The following is a 23,117-nucleotide window of genomic DNA, read 5'->3' as shown; positions in this document are numbered from 1 at the left end:
CGTTAAATTAAGACAATCAGTATCATAACCTTAGTACTATATTGGTCAAGACCTGAGGCTAATGGTTAACCTGGATGTATTGTTTCAGTTAAAAGACTTTTCAGTCTTACTGGCTATCTTCCTTTAGGCAGTTTCTTTATTGAAATGTGTATGTTCAGCACTATTTTGTGCATTGAAATAAATTTTTTTCCTAATTTAAAATGAATATTGATTTTTTCATATAAAAGGAAATTGTTTAAGCTGCAAGAACCAAACTTGACCTACTTTGGGTCATAGAACTTGCATAGGGAAGTCCTGCTGATTCCAAATAATATATCCACTTCATATATTGTAACTCTAAATATACATCAGTGATGGACATAAAGCAAAAGAAGACTGCCTTTTCTAAATTTACAGGAAAAGCTTTGTATTCCCTTCTCACCTATTCTGAAATGATTGATAAAAGAAAAATGTTATCAAACCCCATTTTTGGGACACAAAATTATCATTTAAATTCATACTGGTAAAACTGCTCCGTGACTCTAAGTGGATGCTTTCGAAGATAAATGACATGTATTTTGATGTGAAGAACCTCATTTTGTCCTCCTGATCAAGGTCATCACATTCACTATTTTGAGGCTGGGTAAATATAATCATATTTATTTTAAGACCTCTTAAAATAAAGAACATTAAAAAAAAAGACTCTTCCCCCAAAATAAGTCTACTATCTGTTTTGTTTTAAAGTGACATAAATATGAGTTTTGCTGCATATGTACAACCTGGAAACATAGTCTTTAGTGTGTCTTCTTTTAGTGCTGAGGTAATGGTTATTGTTACTGCTGCGAAGATATGCTATTGGTATAAGGTGATAACTGAATTTGAAACTCCTTTTGGGAAAGATTATATTAGTCCTAGATTCATTTCAAGCATAAAGATGACCAAAAAAAAATTGTAAGGGATAGAATAGGATTTAGAAATACCTGCAAACTTGTGAAGTGGAAGAAAAAAAAAAACAATGAATGGTAACAACAGGACTGGAAAACAGTGTCTGGTTGCATTCTTGAGTAGAAGACGACCATTTCTAAAATTGCTTGAAATGTTCACTGTGACTTTGTGGCAATTAGTTTTAGATCTTCATTTCTTCTTCTCTTAGGGCATTCTGTATATAGATTTCCACTTCGTGCACTTAGCATTTGACAAGATAAATACACTTTATGCAACCTCATGATTATTTTTGCTTGCTAAACAAAGTGGAAGGAAAGAAAAATGTATTTCAAAGTTACACAATTTTTTTTTTTTTTTTAGCAAGAGTGCTCTGTGGCATATTAAAGGGTTTCAGAGAAGAAGCAAACCAAAGACTTGCTGGCTGCATTGCAAGAAAACCTCCAATGTCTACAGCTATTAGGTCTGACATCCAACCAAAGCAGTGAATGCACCATTACATCCAGACAGATCACCACTGTCTCTAGGAGACTTGTAAGTGTGTGCAAGTTGTTCACTTCAGCTTAAGGGGAGGATCTTGGTTTGAAAAGCAGCTACTTGCCAAAAAATGCTGGAAAAATCTTTTTCAAATTTAGCTACCAATTTGTTTTTCCTTTTTTTTTTTTTAATTTCTGTTACTTATGTGTTATTATTTGCTTAACTTCTTTGTCTAATCTCTTCTGAGATTGTGACCCAGCCACTCTGAAAAAATCCCCACAGAGTCAAGTTACACATTGGGAATTTTACTGGCACACCCTGAGTTTTCCAAGTAATACAAAAGGGCTATTAATGAAATCGCTGTTCACACCAAGTTAATTGTCCTGCTATTTGACTGGAGGACTAGGTTACCCTCTGATGGTACACTGAGATGACTTCCTGATGACTCCATCACAGCTACAGAAACATTCAAAATCCAGACATAAATAAAGGTTAGAAAGAGGCAACTCCTTAGAAAACTTCATGCCTGAGAAATGAAGGTCCTGATATAGCAAAGAGAGTGTTTATACAGCCTTGATGTTAATGGGCATTAAACTTAAAAGTATGTGTGTAAATATTTTTGTTAACTGAGACCTCTTATTTCAAAGTTTTATATGTATTTCTGCTGGTCAAAATATATAATGCTGTGTACAGAAGGGGTTAATCTTCAGGCATTTTTGTTTCATGCTGTCTAGAAGAAATAGGCCTAATAAATTACAAGAAGAAAAGCAGTACATTTATTGTATGTGTTAGTGTGAAAGTCTATGGGTCTCTCAGTGGAGCTCTGGATTGATCTGCAGAGTACCTAAGTCTGCAATGATCCATATAGCGTCAATACTTTCTTTCTGGTATTTTTCATGGTTACTTCTCATGTCTAAAATAGGTTTTGGCCTTCCTTCTTTCTTTCTCTTTCAAAGGGAAAATAATCACATTAATAAAAACTCACTGGATGTCAACATAGAAGGAGAAAATTTTGATGAGTGTGAGAGCAAATGTGAGCTTGACACTTGGTCAGAGAGTTGATATAATTCTTGGTGGCAGTGGATATTGACAAAAAATCTTAGTCTTACAAAATTAAGTGGTGAATTAGCAAACTTTTCATTGGAAGCATATGTAGTCAAATTGGTAGCTAGACAAACATATTGGAATTAAGCATGTGGAAAGGAAGGATTGACTCTTGATGTCTCGGGGTTTGTGTTTAGATATGGTTATTTCTGTATTTGAATACACCTGCTGCTGGAAAGGCCATTCACACTGCTGCATGATGAAACGCAATGTGTTGGAAGTCAGTGAAGAAGCCAGTTATGATAGAATTTATTGTTATAAGCTGCATGGTAATGACAGTTGTTATCACCATTGCATGGAAATAGTATTATGGCTGTATAACTTAGCAGCAGTATTCTATTCAAAGATATTTTGCCACTGCTATTGAAATTATCTTGAGTTGTCCTTCCAAAATTAACTTGAGCTACTATATCCAGTGCTAATGCATCAACAAGATTGCTGGAATGACAGCTGCCTAGTTGGAGAAATGATCCAAAACACACCTGTTTTAGGCATGAGGGAAGCTGTCCTAGCTTGGTCATATTAGGATTCCTTCAGTGCTGTGCTACACTCTTCAAACAGCTAGACATATTTCTAAGTCATAGTGCTAATTGCCTAAATCAATTAACCCAAGACTTCCCAAGTCCCAGTAACATGCTGCATGGTGTGTGTTATAAAGTGCTGTGGAATACAACAGTAGTAAATCACATGGAGATGAAGAGATGAAAAGAAAATCATGAACTGTGACAACTGCCCAGTGAGCTCTGGATTTTAAAATCTTTATCTTTTGATGTTGTGCCAATAAGAAGCTCTTAAAGAGTTTTCCGTGCTGTTCTTAGAAAAGAAAAGAGGAACAAAGAAGAATTACCTACCAAGAAACAGGGACTACAACCATTTCTGACTACTTTAACACAGCAGCTGAGCAAAATATTTATCAGAGGACTTCAAAACATGCAAGTGCACAGGACATAAAAAGCGGTTCAGCTTATGCTTTGATGAATTATTTAGCCTATTTCTTCCTCCAGTGAATGCTGCAATTTCTTTGAAAGATCTCTTACGTAGTGGTTTAAAAGTGCATGTACTGTAACCATGTCTTTATAATATGCTCTGAATAATTGCATTTCATATGCTTTCCATGCTATTTTGTGTTCTTAACTAGGATACTAAATACATGTTTGACTGAGGTTCTTCATTAGGATTTGCTGGCATCACTTCTCTTCCTTGACACCCATTATTAGCTTGGCATCATCTGATTTGGCACAATAAAGTTACTTTAATCTGATATCAATAAACTAAATTCAAAATAACTCCATGCTGTGGCCCAGCTGTGGAAATTTCCCTTGTGACCCTTCCTCACCAGGCAGGACATTATTATTGGCATAAAATTGACTACATTTATTTATGTGATTGTTAACAATAATTTGGTTACTTACTTTATAATAGTTCTTCTACACTTGTTGAGTGCCTAAGTGAAAGGATAGCATTTCCAGTTGTTATGATGATATTATAAACCAGAAGTAGTACTGCTAGGAACTTAGAAGTAGCACACTCTTATCTCAGGGGAAAGAAGTGGAAAAATACTCTATGTAGAATACTTCATATAGGTATACATAAAAACACTTTGATTAAGGATAATTTATTCAGCCTTCTGTCTGTCTTACTTCGCAGCTAACCTAGCTATCATGAATCCAGAAACTTAATTATTGCAGATTTTAGAGTGTTCATCAAGCCTCCTGGTTAATATAAATAAGGCCAAACATAAATATTATATACAATTGGATTTGAGGCTTGGATTCAGATGTGAGTCTTTTGATTTGTTTCAATATATTCTTCCATCATAAACCTGATAGTGATCTTTTTCCAATAATAAAAGAAATACTGAAATGAGAACAGTGATCTGTCTAGACTAGTAGTCTTCCTTTTGTATACTGTCCTTGTGTGTTTTGAAACTAATGAAACTGTTGAATTTCTTACTGAGTTATAAGCTATGGTAGTAATGTTAATTATTGATACGTATGTTCACTGACTAACACAGTGGGATTCTTCCCTGTGTCAATGGCCACCATGCATGATTATCCTACAAATAATAATTCTTTCCAGCTTCTGTTGGAAGAAAAGTTCCTTAGAAAGCCAGTGTTAACAACTTTTCAAAAAAATACAAATTCTAATAGAATAGGTACTTCCTGACACGTGTCATTTTATTTGAAGCTTCTGTCTTAAAGATGAGGGTTGGCTGTATCAAAAATAAGCAGGTCAGCTGAACAAGAATATGCTTTTGACTATCAGTGTCGTAAATATATATTGGATTTCCTTTTCTTATAACCATTGGACAGTTTATTATTAGACAGTGTCACATTGCACTGGAATTGATGGCTGCTTTTCTCTCTATTGTAATTCTCAATTTCTTGAATATATTGCTCTGAGATTTCAGGAAATTCAAGAACAAAGTAGAACATCTGTACATAAATGCCAAAACCTTCTTAATTTTCCTGTAGTGAGTGGATGCATTCTTTTCCTAGTAAATACTTTAAGATTAGTGTCCTTCTTTTTTTTTGAATAATTGATCAAAAGTTTTAGGAAATCAGATTACTATATATATGTGTACATATATGTATTTACTTATTATATAGAGTTCACTTACTGTTAGTCTCATTTTATATCTGCTAGAATTTTGCAGAGGCAAGTGCCTTTTGCCACTTACTGTATCTGCATGTTTTCTACTGCAGATTCTGTTCTTTGACATCTTTAGTTTTACTAAGCAAGACCATATTTTAAAATGCCAAAAATGTAAAGACAAAGTGTATGGCGATTTATTTAATGTTTATAAAGACTGACAAGACACACAAAAAATCAATAATCCCTGACTGACACTAATAAATGCTCATGCTGAAGTGTACAAAAATTTATTGCCTTGATCAGTTCTGTTCCAGTATGGCTCCAGTATCAGTCCTTGCAGAGATCCTTACAGCAACTGGTGATAACCAGATACAGAGTATATGGAGAATTTGCTGGTGTAGGCAAACTCTTATGTTATATGGAATATATCTATACCTAGATCTATATCTCAAAATCTACATCTCAATATCTCAATATCTCAATATCTCAATATCTATATATCTATATATCTATATCTACCATATAGGGAAAGTATATATTCTATCCTACTCTGCTGTTCAACAGAAAAAGATTTAGCAGAATAAAAAACCACAACTGAAGAATGTTATTTCAGGTTGGCAGAAGTGAAATATGTATGTGTGAATCCACAGCATTCCAGTTTCTGAACTGGAAGTATGGAATATCTTCAGAATTTGACTATTAGAGCAACTTGCAGAACAGTTGCTGCTGTCTTTTAAAGCATTGATTGATAATTTTTTATTTATTTCAATCAGAAGTTGTTTTTATCATATTGATTATTGCTGTAAGGAGGACTGCGCTGTTGAGCTGTTGGAGACATTCCTGAAGAAAACACTCTTCCTAAATGATGGACCTCAGAGCTGACTGTGGTCACCTGGGATGTTAGGCTGACAAAGCATGAGATATTACTATGATTGATTTGTTTCAATACTTGTTGTGAGAAGAATCTACTGAACAAGCACTTGTCATCAATAACACTTCCCAGAAGAGGCAAAAAGACAGTATGTGTGCTGCTATGAACACTAAAGTATATGATATGGTTGGTTAAACAGCTGAGAAAATCAGAAATAATGGTAATATTCATACACAGATGCCAGCACTCAGGCCAACTACAGTTGATAGTGGCATTATAAGTAGAACTAAGGTATGGTGATACAGTAATGATGGTGGGAACACATGCACTGAAGTAGGTAGACATTTGCCAGGAAAGAGAGTACTGAAGTATGTTTCAGGTAATAAGACTCATTCGAAATTTGTGTTTTGATAGACTGTAATGAAATGAACATAGATAAAGTAGAGGAAACCAATTGGTCAAGATTGTGGAAGGATGACAAGACTATTTATGGTGAATGATGTTTTGTAATGCTGTAGATCTTAGAATCAGATATTGATGATGATATGCACTATCACCAGGAATAAATGTTACTGGTTTTTACATTAATGTTTGTATTCGGTTTGCTGCTAGAAGCTTCCCCCATGTCCGATAGAGCCAATGCCAGCCAACTCCAAGATGCACCCGCTGCTGGCCAAGGCTGAGCCCATCAGCAATGGTGGTAGCACCTCTGTGACAGCATATTTAAGAAGAGGGAAAAAGGTGCTGTGCAACAGCAACAGCAGCCGGAAGAGAGGAGTGAGAATATGTGAGAGAAACAACTCTGCAGACACCAAGGTCAATCAAGAAGGAGGGGGAGGAGGTCCTCCAGGCACCGAAGCAGAGATTCCCTTGCAGCCTATGGTGAAGACCATGGCAAGGCAGGCTGTCTCCCTGCAGCCCATGGAGGTTGACAGTGGAGCAGATATCCACCTGCAGCCCATGGGGGACCCCATGCTGGAGCAGGTGAATGCCCAAAGGAGGCTGTGAGCCTGTGGGAAGCCCATGCTGGAGGAGGTTCCTGGCAGGACCTGTGGACCTGTGGAGAGAGGAGCCCATGCTGGAGCAGGTGTGCTGGCAGGACTTGTGACCCTGCGGGGGACCCACACTGGAGCAGTTTGTGAAGAACTGCAGCCCATGGGAAGGACTCATGTTGGAGAATTTCAGGGAGGGCCTCACACTGGAGCAGGGGAAGAGTGTGAGGAGCGTGAGGAGTCCTCCCCCTGAGGAGGAAGGAGTGGCAGAGACAACGTGTGATGAACTGATTGCAACCCCCATTCTCCATCCCCCTGCACTGCTGGGGGGGAGGAGGTAGTGAATTCTGGGGTGAAGTTGAGCTCAGGAAGAAGGGAGGGGTGGGGAGAAAGTGTTTTAAGATTTGGTTTTATTTCTTATTATCCTACTCTGATTTGATTGATAATAAATTATACTATTTTTTTTCCCAAGTTGAGTCTGTTTTGCCTGTGTCAGTAATGGGTGAGTGATCTCCCTGTCCTTATCTTGACCCACGAGCCTTTTGCTATATTTTCTCTCCCCTGTCCAGCTGAGGAGGGGGAGTGATAGAGCAGCTTTGGTGGGCATCTGATGTCCAGCCAGGGTCAACCCACCACAATGTTCTTTCTTCCCAGAAAGTCGTTTGAAAGAACACATTAGTTTGATGTTGGTAGTGCTTGAAATTCCTGGATGAGATTGCTAGCAACCTTCTTCACCAAATAATTGCTGAACCAGTAAAAAGTGTTATTACTCCAGGTTCAGCTTTTGGGGTATTACAGAAGAATGAGCTTTGGATAACATGTTTAGATGAAGTCATCACAGATGATTTGGTAAGAGACAGTGAAAATATTTTGACTAAAACTGATCACTCAGATAAAGGAACTAGTTGGGAAAGGTCCATTAGGCTAGGAGTTTGGGAATTGGAAAATGAAAACCACTGGAATTCTGTAAGATTAAGTGCTGAAACTCTCAGGAATCTGTATTCCAAAAAAAAAGGAGCAAAAAGCCTGTAAGAAGGGACTTGCCAAAATCTGAGAAAACAGCCTTTTCAAGAAGCATATAAAATGCTGAAATAGGGAAAAAACCCTCAGTGTACATACATAAAAACAATATTCACACCAAAAAAGCATTTTTTAGAGATCTGAAACATAGGGATAAGCCCTAAAATAGGGAGCTGTTATAGGTCATGGAATTAGACCTTGCAAATTATTAAAACTAGTAGCAGAAGATTCTTTAGCTCTAGAAACAAAAAGTAAACAAATGAAGAACAAAGGAAGCGATTATGTACTAAGAATGAGATAGAAATTCAAGATGATCTCTCAAAGTTAAGTGACTATTGTGCCTTATTTTCAATAAGGGTGATTATTTTTTCGCAGGAAAGAATGGTAGCACATGATATCAGACATAGCGGTTGTATTTAAGAGACTGGGGAGGGAATCAGTTATCTGGATGACTACAGAGCTGATAACATGTCATCAGTAATATGCAACACCTTATAATAAATGTTGAAGGAAATTATCATGCCAGCCATAGAATTTTAATAAAGAGAGAATAGATCTAAAAAGCAACATTAATTACTAAAGCTGGGCCAACTGCACCAGAATTTGTTAGTATATAATTCAAGGCATGGGAGACATGGTAGATTTTCTCCAGCTATACTTTACAAACATATGTGATTCCATACGAAAAACTGTTAATGAAGATGGAGAATTGTAGAAGTATCACGTAAAAGAAGTGGAAAGGAAAAGAGCATAAGTAGTTTTGAAATTGGAAAAAATAAATAGGGAAGGAGTCAAATGTAGAATTTTTCATGGACTAGTGTTTGGGCAGATCTAGTTTAATGTTTTCATTAATCATCTTAAGAAAAAAGGATTTCTGATAACAAAATTGGAAAGAATCAACAGTGCAGCAAAGCACTAAGGAAAAAAACCCAACAAAACAATGAGGAAGAGGGCCGTAAGTAGATAAGGCATAAAATGCAACAATGCAAAATTATGTGCTGACAATCTAATCACAGTTGTTTCGGCTGTAACCTGATGAGTTAGAAATGATGGCTGTGGAGAACAACCTAAGTGACTAGCTAGTTCAGACTCATCTCTGATTGTCAGTGTGATGAGACTGTAAAACCTGTAATGCACCCTTGGAATGAATCAGGAAAGGTGTTTCTTGAAGAGATGAAATAAAGTCAATGTTTTTGTATAGGGCATTGGTGAGACTTAAAACTGTATCTGCATGCAGTTTGGGTCACATTCAGGAAAGGTGGATTTCAGCCTGGAGCATTACCTGAGAAGGACTACAAGAAAGATAAGGGGAATGGGGAGCTTGTTCATGACAGGACATATAAAGAGCTTGGTTTGTATAGTATTGTAAATTAAAGGTTGTGAGGATATGACAAATACACATAAATATGTCAGAAGGTAAGCACAAAAGGGGGAGGAGAGCTTTTGTGCTGAAAGGGTAACATTAATGGAAGAACAACTCGTCTAAAACAAATGTGGCCTGGAAGTTTATGACTGTTAGAAAAACAAAGAAACAGAAGCATAAACATGGAAGAGCAGAGAACATCTGCCTGAATGCTAGATGAATTTGCTGTGATTACTGGTTTCACAAAGGAGAACCCGTGAATTCAGAGTGCTAGAAAGCTGTCTGCTGTGCTACCCAAATGGCAACGCACTGCCTAGGACAGACTACTGTGTTTCCACTGTGTCTTTTAAAGTGAGGATGGGATTTTCTGTACTGTGTAAATTTTGCCTTTTCTCAGAAGGCTCCTTTGAAGTTACTGAACTAACAAAAGGTAAGCAGCTTTTAATTGATTTGTGAGCATTCAATTAATTATAGCAGAATGCTAATTAAATAATTAATATGGGTTCCTTAAATCGGGAAGACATTAAATAATTAAACAAAATCCTTTTGCAGCAAATAATACCTGTTAGCAGCTGTGATTCTGCACCAGCCTTGTGACGCAGAAAACAACAAAGAAACAAAAAAAGGTAAAAGCATATCTTTGTAACATATCTGTGAGACTGTGTGGGCATTCTGCATGAAAAATATCAACAGATTAATGTGGATGTTTTTCAAAGCTAATTAAATTGAAGTGTGTCATTTCTCATGATGAGTGGCTAATTACAGAACAGCAGAGTTGGATAGATAAGAAGTACTCAGTGCTATAAGGACAATCAATATAACCGAAACAATTTCAGTACTAGTCCTGGATCCTAAGATATGCTTAAATAAATAATAAGATTCTGGATAGGAAAACATAAATCACTGCCACTACATTCAAATTGGTATTCACTTATAGCCATATACCACTCAGAGTGCTGAAGCCGATTCAGTGTAGGAATCTCTGCGTATGGATGAGTGGTGGGCAGCTTTTGACTTTTAATATTTTTGAGATCTGATAAATATTTCAGCAATGACAGTTTGCGTTTCAGAAGGGCACGATATTACTATTCTTTAGAAAACAAGCTTTAGTCTTCACATAAAGAGATGGTTTTGCAGAACAGAGCCACAGTTCTGAACTAACTTTATAAAACATCTGGGATCCATGGGATGTTTTAGTGGCATGAATATTTTAGAAGGAGTATAATCATATATGCATTTTCAAACCTAATCAAGAATCCTCAAATATTCATGTTTCACCATGAAATCTCATGAGAGTTTAAACACAAAAGAGCAGAGTTAGGCCCAGAAGAAATCCATTGCTTTTCAGAGTAAGGCATTGTCGATTTTTTTTTGTATACTGGTCAATATTTCATATACCTTCTACAACTGCCACATCAGTACAGCTGACTCCATGTGTAGCTGGCCAAACAAATGGGTATGCCATGAAAAGAACACCCCATCCCATGAACAGCAAGGGATGGATGGGATTTAAAATCCTCTCACTAGGATAATCTACACCCTATTCTGCAGGAGAAAGCACCTTTGACTAAATGCATCCATTATTGAGAGCTGTGACTAGAAGCATTTCAGCTGCAGTCTTTACGGATTATCAGAGTAAAAACTGATTGGAAAATAATCCAAACTATGACATCAATGTTATTAATGCTGCAACAGTGATATGATATAATATTATTGAAAAGGGAAGAGATAGAGAAAGGATTCGAAGAAATGTTTGGGAAGTGCTGGACATATTCATAAGTCAGTGGAAGTTTAGTATCATACTATTATATTGAAATGGTGAATACAAATGGACCCTATAGTAACCCTACAGAGACACATTCTCCTGTTTATCTTCACTTTGTAGATGATCATTCCACTGTGGTGATGGATCCCACTTTTTCTTCCAGACCTACTGAGTTTAACACAGGCTGCACCATCCCTTCAGTGTAGCCTTTTAGGAACAACCAAGAGTGTATTTTTCTTAATTGGTGTTCTTTCTTTGGCATATGAAAAGCCATGCTAGCTGCTCAGGATTAACAGTGCTCTTCCTAAGCATGCCCAATACATTATACATACTTTTTGCAGTGCTCTGCTCTTGTTAGCAGTCTGTCACACAGCTGGCTTTGGAAATGTGGGGCAGATCCTGTAAAGAATACAGAAACTTCTCTTTGGAAACAAGTGTGTTGCGGGCAGGCATGCCCACATCCACCATTTCCCATTTGGCACAGTGTATAAATAGTAAACACCTGCGTACTCTGTCTTCTGGCAACAAAACTTAATGAATCTGAATCTTAGGTCCAGGCTATGTGTGAGATGAGATTTTTCTCTGCTTTTCTTCCTCTTGTAACTCATCTACTGATATTGAGACAGAAAAGAGTGTGGAAACACAAGCATCCTTTCACTTAAGCAAGAGACATTCAAAACTCATTTTTCCTTTGTTAAAAGCCAGACACTTAAGAGTAAAGGTACAATCCAATATGCTGGTTACAATTTGTTCTGAAGGATGTAATCAACTGTATACTCAAAATGGAGGCTGAAATATAACACACTTTTCACAAAATAAGACTAGAATGCTAGTCCTACCTACATCTCATTTCATTTTCAGGTATTTTAGAAGTATTTCATGACTACAGATAAACTGTTATTGGTAGTCATTTGTCATGTTGAAAGAGGTTTTGTATTCTAGCCATCTCAATTTATAATAGATTCGTTGTGCTTTCTTGTTACAGTTCTTTAAATCTTGTATTGGAAAAAAAAATGAAGGAGACTGAAACAGACCTGACACCTAGCTGTTGTTAGCTTTGTCTGAGAGCCTGTACACACGCCCTTCACACAATGAAGTGTCTTAAATTAAATTGTTTTCTGTTACAATTGCAGTGATCTGGAAAATGATAGCTTGTGTGTCTCAGCTAATGACCAATAACTTGTCAAGCCTTGGGGACTCTGTTGTTTGCAGTCATTGATCCATAGCCTAGTTTATAGTTTCTGGTTATAGGAGCCAGATACTAAGACTTGTTGAGACTGACTAGATACTGGTCACAAGACAACTTTAAATACCTGGAAAACCCCAAAAGTAAACAGTAAGATACCATGGGTTTTATCTGTTCTTTAGATAGCTTGGGCTATGTGGAAGTGGAGATTTACAGGTGAATTTAAGCTCCAGAATTTTTATGTGTCTAAAAAATATTGTGAATCTGGCTCTTATCTTCACAGTCTTAGTTCTTATAAAATACACGTAATGATACCTCATACATTAAAAAGTGTTAACACTGGGGAGGTATTCAGACCTGTAATAATTTAGCCCACCTAATAAACAGAGATTATTTCCAAAGATAAAAATTAAACATACATTCAATTATGTGAGTTGGAAAAATATGAATTGTCAGTTAAAAAAATCACATTGTAAATATATGTGATAAAACAGTTGTGCACATCTGTTACACACACATTTTAGGTAAATTTGTTTCATGTGTGACCTTCACACATTATCAAGATGTGTAAGCTATATATCTTCCCCTAATAATGCATGTCTTTCATGTCTTGTAAGTCTTCTCTTTTGTGTTATTAATTATTATACGATTATCACGTTTAGCCTCCAATATAAAAAATCTCTAAGAATTTTGTCAGAGTTCAGACTCAGCTAGTTAAACTTTGCAATGATGTTATTTCACAGCACTGTCTTCTATGAAAGGCTATCAATTAACAGAGAGAGAAGGAAATACTTTAATGAGGAAATATGATATAAATGAAATCAGCTAACACCAACTATACTAACTGAACAAGCAATTTGATCCATTTGCCATTTCATTCTTTACTTGCATATTTCACTTTTCCTGGCATGCAGAATTCAAGTCTCTAGGTCTGTTTAATTTTTTTTTACACCTTTCCTGCAAAATAAAAAATATAGAGTGATGAATGACAAAAAATACCAGAGAAATCAGAGCAGCTCTGCTATCTATTCACTGATTGCATTGTCTGTTTTGTAACATATTGCCTTATAAGTAATAGGAAAGAAGCTGGCGGTTGCCTGCATTTACTAAAAAGGTACCTAGAATTTATTCTAGGGAAGTTTGAATTGAGTGAGTTGCAGACTGAATGTCATAAAAGGTTCTTGAGAAATCACTAGTAGCACATCATATTCATGCTTCCTAACATTAGCATCAGAACATAGCTACCTACATTAATGTCTTCTGGAGAAACTTATTTCCCTTAATTGGCATATAGGGAAACTAACCATAAATAGTGGCACTCAAGTTAGATGCCAATTTTTCAGCAAAATGTAAAGACAGGAAAGCATAAGTCAAAATGTAGATAAGGGAAACGTAACACACATTGTGGTGTATGTTGTACATTTTCTTCTATTGCATCTAGAGTGAAGCTCCAATATCATATCCTTTTCAAACACCTAGCTATGGATTTGATATGTTTTACAAATCCTTTTTAATCCCTTCCTGCATGTTGCTATACACTGGTTTGCTTAGCAAATAGACAGAATAGAACCCTAAAAAGAAATAAATAATTAGCATGTGTCTAATGTGACCTACTTAAACATGTTAACTACAAAGAACAGCTCTAATATATGTCTTATGAAGTTCTGTTGTATAAAACGCATATAGGAATGCATATAAATGATACAGGTATTGTACCATTTATTTTGTAATTTTTATTTTGTAATTTTCTTTAAAAAATCATTTTATGAGATAATAGTAAAATTTAATTTTTATGGTTAGCTTTTTGTCACACAGACAAATTAAAATTTTAAAATACAAAAATTAGTATAAAGAAACATTTAATAGTCTTCATAGGTATAAAACACTTCATTAAATTTGAACTTTAATTTCACCTCCACTGCACAAAGTAGTTACATACAAAGCTTTCAACTGTTTTTACAGAGAAAAAGATGTGCAATCTTTTTAAGATGCCTTGCAGGACAGAGACTTGGAGAACAGCCGATATCCTCATTAGCAAAGTCTCTATTAAAAGGGCAAAATGTTTGTTTCCTATTGTGACATGAAGAGTGAATAAAATAATTGACTTGAGTCCATGAATTTCTGAATAGAATGAGGTGGAATTTAAAACAGGGGTTTACATTCTGAATTTATGGTACAATTCTGTATCCTATTGCATATGGCATTCCTATTGATATCATAACCAGTTTGTAGCCTTGTGGTTGTTAATTGCAACATCACTTGTATTTATTTATTTATCTATCTATCTATTTAATGTGTTTCCATAGTGTGTTGTAAACCCAGTTAAAGGTGAAGATTTATCATGTTTGGATCTGGTGCCTAGTCCATAGCCTAAAGAGGTTGTAATTTTAAATGACAGACCAAACACCTGGAGGAAACAAAAAGAAGAGAAAATACAGTACAAAATAGCAGCAACTATCACTTGGAATTAATAGACAGTGAAGTAATAGAATTAATGAAAGTAGTTAAAAGGAAAAAAGAAAAATTACAGGTGTCCCAAACATTCATGAGATTATATGAAAACAGTAAAACTGCAATGATGGAATAGTACAGTAACTTCTAGTTAGAGAACACAACTTAAGGTCTAGTCCTACATATTATAATGCACTTGAAAAATTTTCAATCATGTGATCTTACATTTGATATATTCCTATTATATTCCTCTGCAAAAATTGCTTACTGCTAAGAGTCTTTGTCGTGGATGGTCTCCTCACAGAAAATGTGTAGAAAATGCATAGTTCTTTCATTACTTCAAATGTGGATGTATTTCCATTAATGAAACAGATCTTTTAAACTCTATGGCACTTTTTGTGATGTAGTAAACCTCATAGTCTTCGCTGGGGACTAGTTTTCCTAGATCTCTGGCAGCGCAATTGGCTCCCCAGCTCCACTGCAACAAGGTGTGGGGCACTAGGCCAAGTTTCAGATCTGAACTTCTGGATTAATGCCCTGGGGTGGGCTTGGGGCCCAGGCTGATTTTCTGCTTGGAAAAATGCAGATCACAAGATGTCGTTGTTCCTCAAAAAGAATGAAGGCTACATATAGCTATCCAAGAAAACTAGATAAAGATACGTGTGATCCGTACCTTTAGAAACATAAAGCAGCTTACTTATTGATTGACTTTGTGTAATAGGAAACAATCTCTTACTGTAAAGTCTCTTTATAATCTGATTTTAATTCAAACCTTAGTTTTATCTTATTGTTCATTGTATTGGTTTTTGTTACATCCTGCTATTTGTGAGGCTTTCATTTCCGATGAATTCTCTGCTATTGAAACACAGGAAGGATTTAGTTATTAAATTATTATTATATCTCTTCCACTGCTAGCATTCATCCTCCCAGTCTTGGTGACACTGAAGGCTGTAACAGTAGGCTACTATTTAATGTCTCAGAAATGTCTTAAATTGTTAATGACTTCGGTTACACATGATCCTAAAGGTTATAGTCTGTTCTTTCTTTAAACTGATCACCACAAAAACTAACAAATTCTTTTGATTTGCTTAACAATATCCTTTGGAAGAATGTTGTTTACATCCAATGCACTGTTACTATGAGCATTTAAGAAAATGTAAATAAAGATGTTGAAGGTTGTACATCTCCCAATAGCCATAATTTGTCATTTCCCTTGTACTATTTTCTGTATTACATTATGTACTTTCAAGTACAATGTTAAAATGTATATGTTGTTGCTCTTTAGAAAACACAAATTTGAATGGCAAGAATCAGTATATTTAATCTCACACCTGTGACAGCAATTAAGAAAACTGCTGATGCAAACTCTGAATTTTAAAATAAAGATGGAACAGTGATTAAATGCAACTGATAAAGGAGCATCATTATTTCATGCAGTGACTGAGAAAGAACAACAATATAAAATATGAAGAAGGCCAAAGGAGACAGAGCAGATAGATGGAAAAGCGGAGAAGAAACAGAATAGTACTTTAGTCTGAGTGAACTTTGGCATAACTGGATTTGTACAGAGCACAAATCATAGGCTCAGCCATTTCCATTTTCTTCAGAGCAGTGCACTGTTTCTGTGACTTGGTACAGCCTTGTCCCCACACTGCAGTCACTTCCCACTTAGGACATTTCTGATGCCAGGCTGGAATGGTCAAGCCTTGGAGGACCTCTTGTCAATCAGGCTGGGCTTCTGAACCAGATGGATTTCCACAGACAAATACCAGGTCATTTGAGGCTGTCTCTTTACAGTTTGCATTATGTTCAGAATTTAGTGTTAGTATCTCATCTTTTAAGTTTTTAACACTCTTTTCCCTTTTATTTCTCTGCACAGCACACTGCATAATGACAATCCTTGCCTAAGGGTTCCCAAGTTGTACTGCAGTAAAAACGACATATAACAATAAAGGGGTAGAGTTACAGGATGCAGCTGGAGAAGTAAATTCTTCTGTCCTATTTTCTTAGGTCACTTGCTTGAGTGTTTTATTATTTTGATTAACTCTCACTTAAAATCTTGAGTGGTTTTCTTATGGAGTGGCAGAGGGAAAAGGAGACCCAAGGGAGCCCACAGTGATATTGGTGACCTTCTGTATGTATTTATGTGGGCAAAGTTTCTGGACAGAACTTTCGAAGCTGCTTAAAAAAAAGTTGCCTGTAATAGCTTTACAACAACGCTTAATAAGTCTAAGCTGGTTTTTTTTTTCTGAGGCACTTGAATTGCAAATCACTGATCCAAGGTCTTACAGCCTTGAAGTTCAAGTCAGATTATCTGCGAATATTAGAACACGTACATGTGAGGCGGCCTTTACAAGCTTTAAGATCAAAGAGTCACTGTGCAACCTTCGGAATAATATCATTCTGTCACTCAAGCAAGCATAAGAAGGCTGAAAAGTTCAAGCTTTTAAGCAAACTTTAGAACTCCTTTTGTGTAAAGCGATTTTGACCATAGAAATCTTGTATGCAACACAACAAGTTCTTACCTTCAAAAAAATATATTATCCTTCTTCTTAATGAAACAGAAAAACATCCAAAATTACCATTATATTTTCTGGATATATTCTAAAGTTAAAATATCTCTTGGTATGTCTGCTTTTAGACTTGTCTTTTCAGACTCAGGTTTCCTAGCCTCCAGGGTCTTAGCAGTTGTGCTTTGCACCATCCCTTGTCTAATGTTGAAATGTGGTATACTTTATTTTAAAAAAAATATAACAATTGCAAGTTTTGAATTCCTTGTATCTGCTCCAATAAAGTGTTAATAAGTCCAGTAGAGTCCATGAGATTACTTGTTTGTTTAATATACAGCAGGTACAGAAATACTTTGCTAGGTCAGGGCTGTAGAATTCAACACCTTTCAGCACCTCTGTATCATGGTTATGCTGTTTGTTTTATTAAAGATTCTTATTGCAATTGAAGCAATCCACTGCAGACATATGTTTTGAATGGAGGATGGCTCATATTTTTCCTTGCAGAGTTGTGTGACTTTGTTGCATTAAACCTCCATGAATTTATTACTTAATTGTCTTTTTCTATAGGAAAGAATCTTTATTAATTTTTATCTTACTGTTCCTAACTGACAATTTTACTGCTAGACTTCCATCTGTTTTCTCTTTTGTTGGCTTCTTCTAGGTAAGGCATTTGCTTTTCAGACTTGAACTAAAAGTGAGTTGGCAGGCATTATCACAGCTTCATAGAGGGTGATGACAGAGGCACTTGAGGATTAAGGGACTTGTTCAGTCTTGCATGGGTTGCCAATGACGGAGGAGAATACAACATTCCTGCATGCTAGTCTTTATAGTTCTGACCAGTAGATAACTCCCTTGTCATGTGTGTTAACTTTCTTCCCTTTTCTGTCAGTTTTCCATGTGAACCATTTTCACTAATAAAGATCAACGTCTGGCTTAACTGTGCTCAATTTCCAGTTCCTTTTCTAGACTTTCTCCTGTTCAAAGCATGGAACTGGATATTGATCAGTTAGACTAAAACAATGAAATAAAAACCATACCGTTCTCAAATTATATTTATTCATAATGTGTACTTATATTTTTATACTTTTGCATTCTCTTGGAAATGTTAAAATGCATTCTGATTGTTAAATTTGAAATTCTCCAAATTAGTAGAAGCTAGAGTCTCCTATGAGTCTGCTGTCAACATCCTACTGTAATTTGTTGTGTGCAGAGTCATTATCCTTTTTCTACAGACCTGTGAAAAAAAAAAGAGCATCAGGTCGCTTATTCCTTACAGCATCACTAGAAAGATATTAAACTTAAATAAATACCACAGCTGATGAAGGAAAATATTTCCCCTGGTAGAAAAATGAATTTGGACAGTTCTTTCAGGAGTACAGGCACACTAGGTTTCTAACATCTTTGTACCTTGAATTTTCTCTGAAAGCTCAGGGTACTGAAGATGATTTCATGCAAGCTGGTGCAGGAATAGAGTTTAAATCAACACTAGACAGTGGAGAGAGACTGCCATGCACTGATATCTCAAATGTTAAAGAGTAGAAATTGAATTATTTGGTAATTTATTTTGATATTATGGGCTCAATATTTGGGTTTTAAAATAACATTCCGTTGCCATTTAAGCTCTAATACCAAAGATTTTGTTTCTAATGCAGTCTGCTTTGAAATCCTTTCTTATATAAGAAAAGGAGCTTGGACATTTGTGGCTTCTCTTAAAGCAACTGGAAACCACAGCAAAGGATAACTTAATACAATAAACCAGGAGCATGCCTGTCGTTTCTATAGTCAACGCAGGGACAAATTATTCTGCACCAGATTTTAGTAATTGCTGATCTGTGTCTAGGACTATCTTATGGCTACTGAGTAGTCAGAATTAGTGCTCGCGGCTGACTGAGATTCTAATAACAATTACTTAATTAGAAGATATTCCTGGATGTATTTCTACCAATAATAATAGTCAAGGAGACTTATTGGTATCATTATCCCCTTCCACTGATCTCTACATCTTTCCTTCAGAGTAGTTTCTGGAGCATAAAACTGCAATGCACTCATAATGCCAATGCATACACAGCCATTTCATCCTCTCCCTTTCTTAGCTTTGAGAACGACAGTAAAACAAAGGATAGTCTTTGTAAGGTCATGATAATTTTTTCAGAACTTTGACTCAAACAACAGTAGATGTAATTTTCTATTGAGTTGCTTATACTGTCGATACTGCACTTTTTTGTGATGAGCTGAATATATAAATTTTATAAACCTCCAAACAAAAAATGATGTTGGTTGTGCCTGTTTCACAAGCAAAGACTTTACAGACTGATTTTCAAAAATTCTTGACTAAATGCTAGTCTGTAATTGATTACTGGTTTTTTATTAGGAGTTACCCAAGGCTGTGGATGGAGAAAGGTTCTCCTTTCTACTAGGAGGAGGTGTAATGATATTCCCAGCTCTTATTCTTTTCTTATTCCTTGAAAAGGAAAAGTTTTTTTTTTTCCTGTGTTCTCCTATGAAAAGTTCTTTTCCTGTTACATCTTTGGAAAACTAACTAGACTGAGAGGAATTTTAAAGTTGAAAATGTAGCTTGCCTCTGGTTAAGTGTTCTTATCTGATGCGCTTTCATTTCATTCTTTTGGCATTGTTCCAAGGAAACATAAAGTTAAGCGAGGGAGCACAATCTTCAGCTGTTGCTGCAGAAATAGAGTGCTTGAAATCTGGTCAGGTAGAGGCCACATTCAGTGTAAGGCTGAGCTGTACAAGTAGCCAGTTGTTTAGATTCAGTGGCTGAATGGAAAAGAAAGCAATCTCCTTTTTCCATCTCCCTTCCATCTTCAAAATCCAATTTCATGATAATCCAGCTATTGCTTCCTGCTCAGTTTGGAATGACAAAGAAACAAACATCATTATTTTGAGCCAGATAAATATTTTGTACCAAAAGGTGGTTACATGCTATAGGAAGAGAATCGCTTGTCCCAAAAGCTTCCCTCCATAAGTATTCCTCAGCAAGTGGAAATATATTGGGTAGAGATGTTTCACTATTCTCCACATACATCAAGACCTTATGAGCATTCACGTTATGTTTTATTGCTCTAGAATCCATTATTTTCTCCTGATCATGACCACAGTTAGTAAGTTGAATTTCAATATAGATACTTAAATAAATTTGTATTTATTCATATCGATAGTTTCGGGTTAACCCAATCCTTGCTTTTGATCTGGGCTGCTTAAGACTTGCGGTCTCAGAGTTTATGGTGTGATCCTGTGAGATAAGGATCCAGTCTTTCCACTAAATCAAAATGCATATGAGTATCTCAGCAACCTGTAACATCAGTACCTTGAAATGCATCAGCAAAAACTATGTGTACACGTCCATGCGATAATACATTGAACTTTTAGCGTTTGTTGGAAAAATATGCAGTTTCTGTTTGTACAGCAAGGGTATTTTTCACTTAGCTGAATTTGCTCTTTTAGATTTTGGCTTTCAAAGATAGCTTGGCAAAGGATGCAGAATGGCTCCATTAACAAGCATCCATACCAGTAAAAATGCTGGCTAGGATTCTGCAAGGAATAAATTACGTGTATATACTTGGGTACTGAAATATGGACCAAATGTAACTTGAGACATTTGAGGAAGAGATCCACTATTAAAATCACAGTAAAACACCACTGTGCTTGGATCCAAAACTTTGATATAACTAATATCTATTTTTAAGAGAATGTTTGGGAAGGAGGGAAGGGAGCAATAACATGGTAGACTTGGAGAACAGCTTTTTCTGGTTTTTAGTATTTTTGAAGAGAAGACACTTTATAAAGATTTGCAACTATGCCTCTCTCTACACCCACAAAATTTGCACCTCCAGTTTTGCTCTCATGGAATGATTAACTACTTAATATAAACTGTCTTTCTGCATGTTTCCTTTGATTGCATTGTAGTCATGATCTAATGTGATCTGTAGTCCTCAGCTGGTACATGGATCTTGGGTGCCAAAACACTGATGTATATTTTGGGGCTCAAGTTATGCTTCTAGTCTAAGAACATTTGATGACATATGGAACTATATTTTCCAGGTATGCTTACAAAAAATATAGAACAAAAAATAGAGCTTGAAATTAGGACAGTTGTCAGAAATGTAGCATTTGCATTAGTTTAGTTTTGGAAGTAATCAGAAAAAGGTTATTATTTCTAACAGGTATATCTTTCCTTTTTATTACCACAGGATGAAAGAGAAGCTTAACTGTTAGGTGTTTAGAGAAAATTGGCATAAAATTTAGAGAGTTCATGGTTACAGATATTTTATTTTTGTAAGCTGTGGTCTGAAACCGTGCCAGTTCAAAAGTAAATTAATCAGAGTTGAGGAAATAAAAGAGTGATCCATTAAGATATTGAGGGGAAAGCCAAGGAAGTATAATAAAATAGCATCATATTTTGCAACATTGAAGCATAAAGCCTCTCTGATTATATAGGAGGAAAAGTTCACTGTAGTTGCACACAATAGGTTATGTTTAAGGAAGGAAGGATAATCTAGTGCATCTTGGCCTGATTCCCTACTTGAACTGTCACATATTTGGCCAAGTTGCTTTTAACAAATTTTAAAGTCCTAGGGAAGTTTAACAGCTGAGATACCTACACGGTTTTTAAAGGCATCATATTAACACTTCTGAGTGCCTTTGAAAAATGTGACCTGAAAGCTTTCCTTACATAGTTGTGATCTGAGGGTAATGTAATGCTTCGTTACTTAACTGGGAAACTTGGAGGCCATGTTTTAAAGGTTCCAAGCTGATCAAATTCTGTTGTGATGAAGACCATATAAGTACTGTGGACACAGACAACTCTTGATGCTGTACTGTTTCAGGTTCTTAAACAAAAATTAGTTATTTCCTTTGGGTGTGTGATGTGGAAGGAACAAAGTCTGAAATGTAATGCAGCCAGCATTTTGGATAGAAATATTGAATGACTTTTTTTTTCATCTGCGTTAGTTTTACAAATAGAAATGTGCTGATACTGTCAAAAAAGTCAGCTGTTGACAAGCTGTGAAACAATGTGAATGTGTTGCTTCCTGCCTGCCTATTTATTTATATTTTACTTTTTTATGCATGGTGTTAAGAATATAAGGTGTCTGATTTTTTTTTCTTCCCACTCATACCAGCAGAGGCTTCTTGATCTTATTTTTATGCAGCTTTTGATGGAACTTTTTACAAGGGCTAAGCACAGTATTTCTGCTGCTCTAAAATGGTAACAGAAGAAAATACTGACATGTCTCTATGCAATAACCTAAGTCGATGACGGACAAAAGTAATCACTTTCTTGCTCCAAGCAGAGAGGAGAAACCCATCATATACCTGCCTTGCAAATATGCACAAAAATTACTAGCCCATGTACAAAAATAACTTATTTGCACTTCATCATTCTGATTGAAGACAACGAAAACATTAATATTTTAGTTGTTTCAGTTTCTTCTTGGATGAATTAATGAATGCATTATTTCATATATTACACTCTACTTAATTTGTCCTATAGGTTTCTGTCATCAACGGAAGAATTAGGGATTAGGTTTTTTTTTAGTCGCTGGAGCCTCCAGAGGGCAATATATGCTTTAATTTTCACTCTGGCATGACTATTATGGATGTGCATGCACCGTTCTGCAATTTTTGTGCATATGGCTACTGTTAAAAAAACAAAAAAATTCTAGGTTTGACAGTAATTGTCCCAAATATTGTTGCTTATAGTTGTGCTATCCTGTATTTGGGAAACAAAAAAGAATATTTAAATGACAGTCATCTGCATGACCTAGTGGCAATGAGGACAAATGAATGAATCTAGCATATACGTGTGCTGGAGGTATGAATGTATAAAAGTTTGCAACCTTTTAA

The sequence above is a fragment of the Calonectris borealis genome, chromosome Z (assembly GCF_964195595.1).
Source record: "Calonectris borealis chromosome Z, bCalBor7.hap1.2, whole genome shotgun sequence".
Lineage (NCBI taxonomy): Eukaryota > Metazoa > Chordata > Aves > Procellariiformes > Procellariidae > Calonectris > Calonectris borealis.
The sequence above is the reverse complement of the archived record's forward strand: the minus strand, read 5'-3'. Positions refer to the sequence as shown.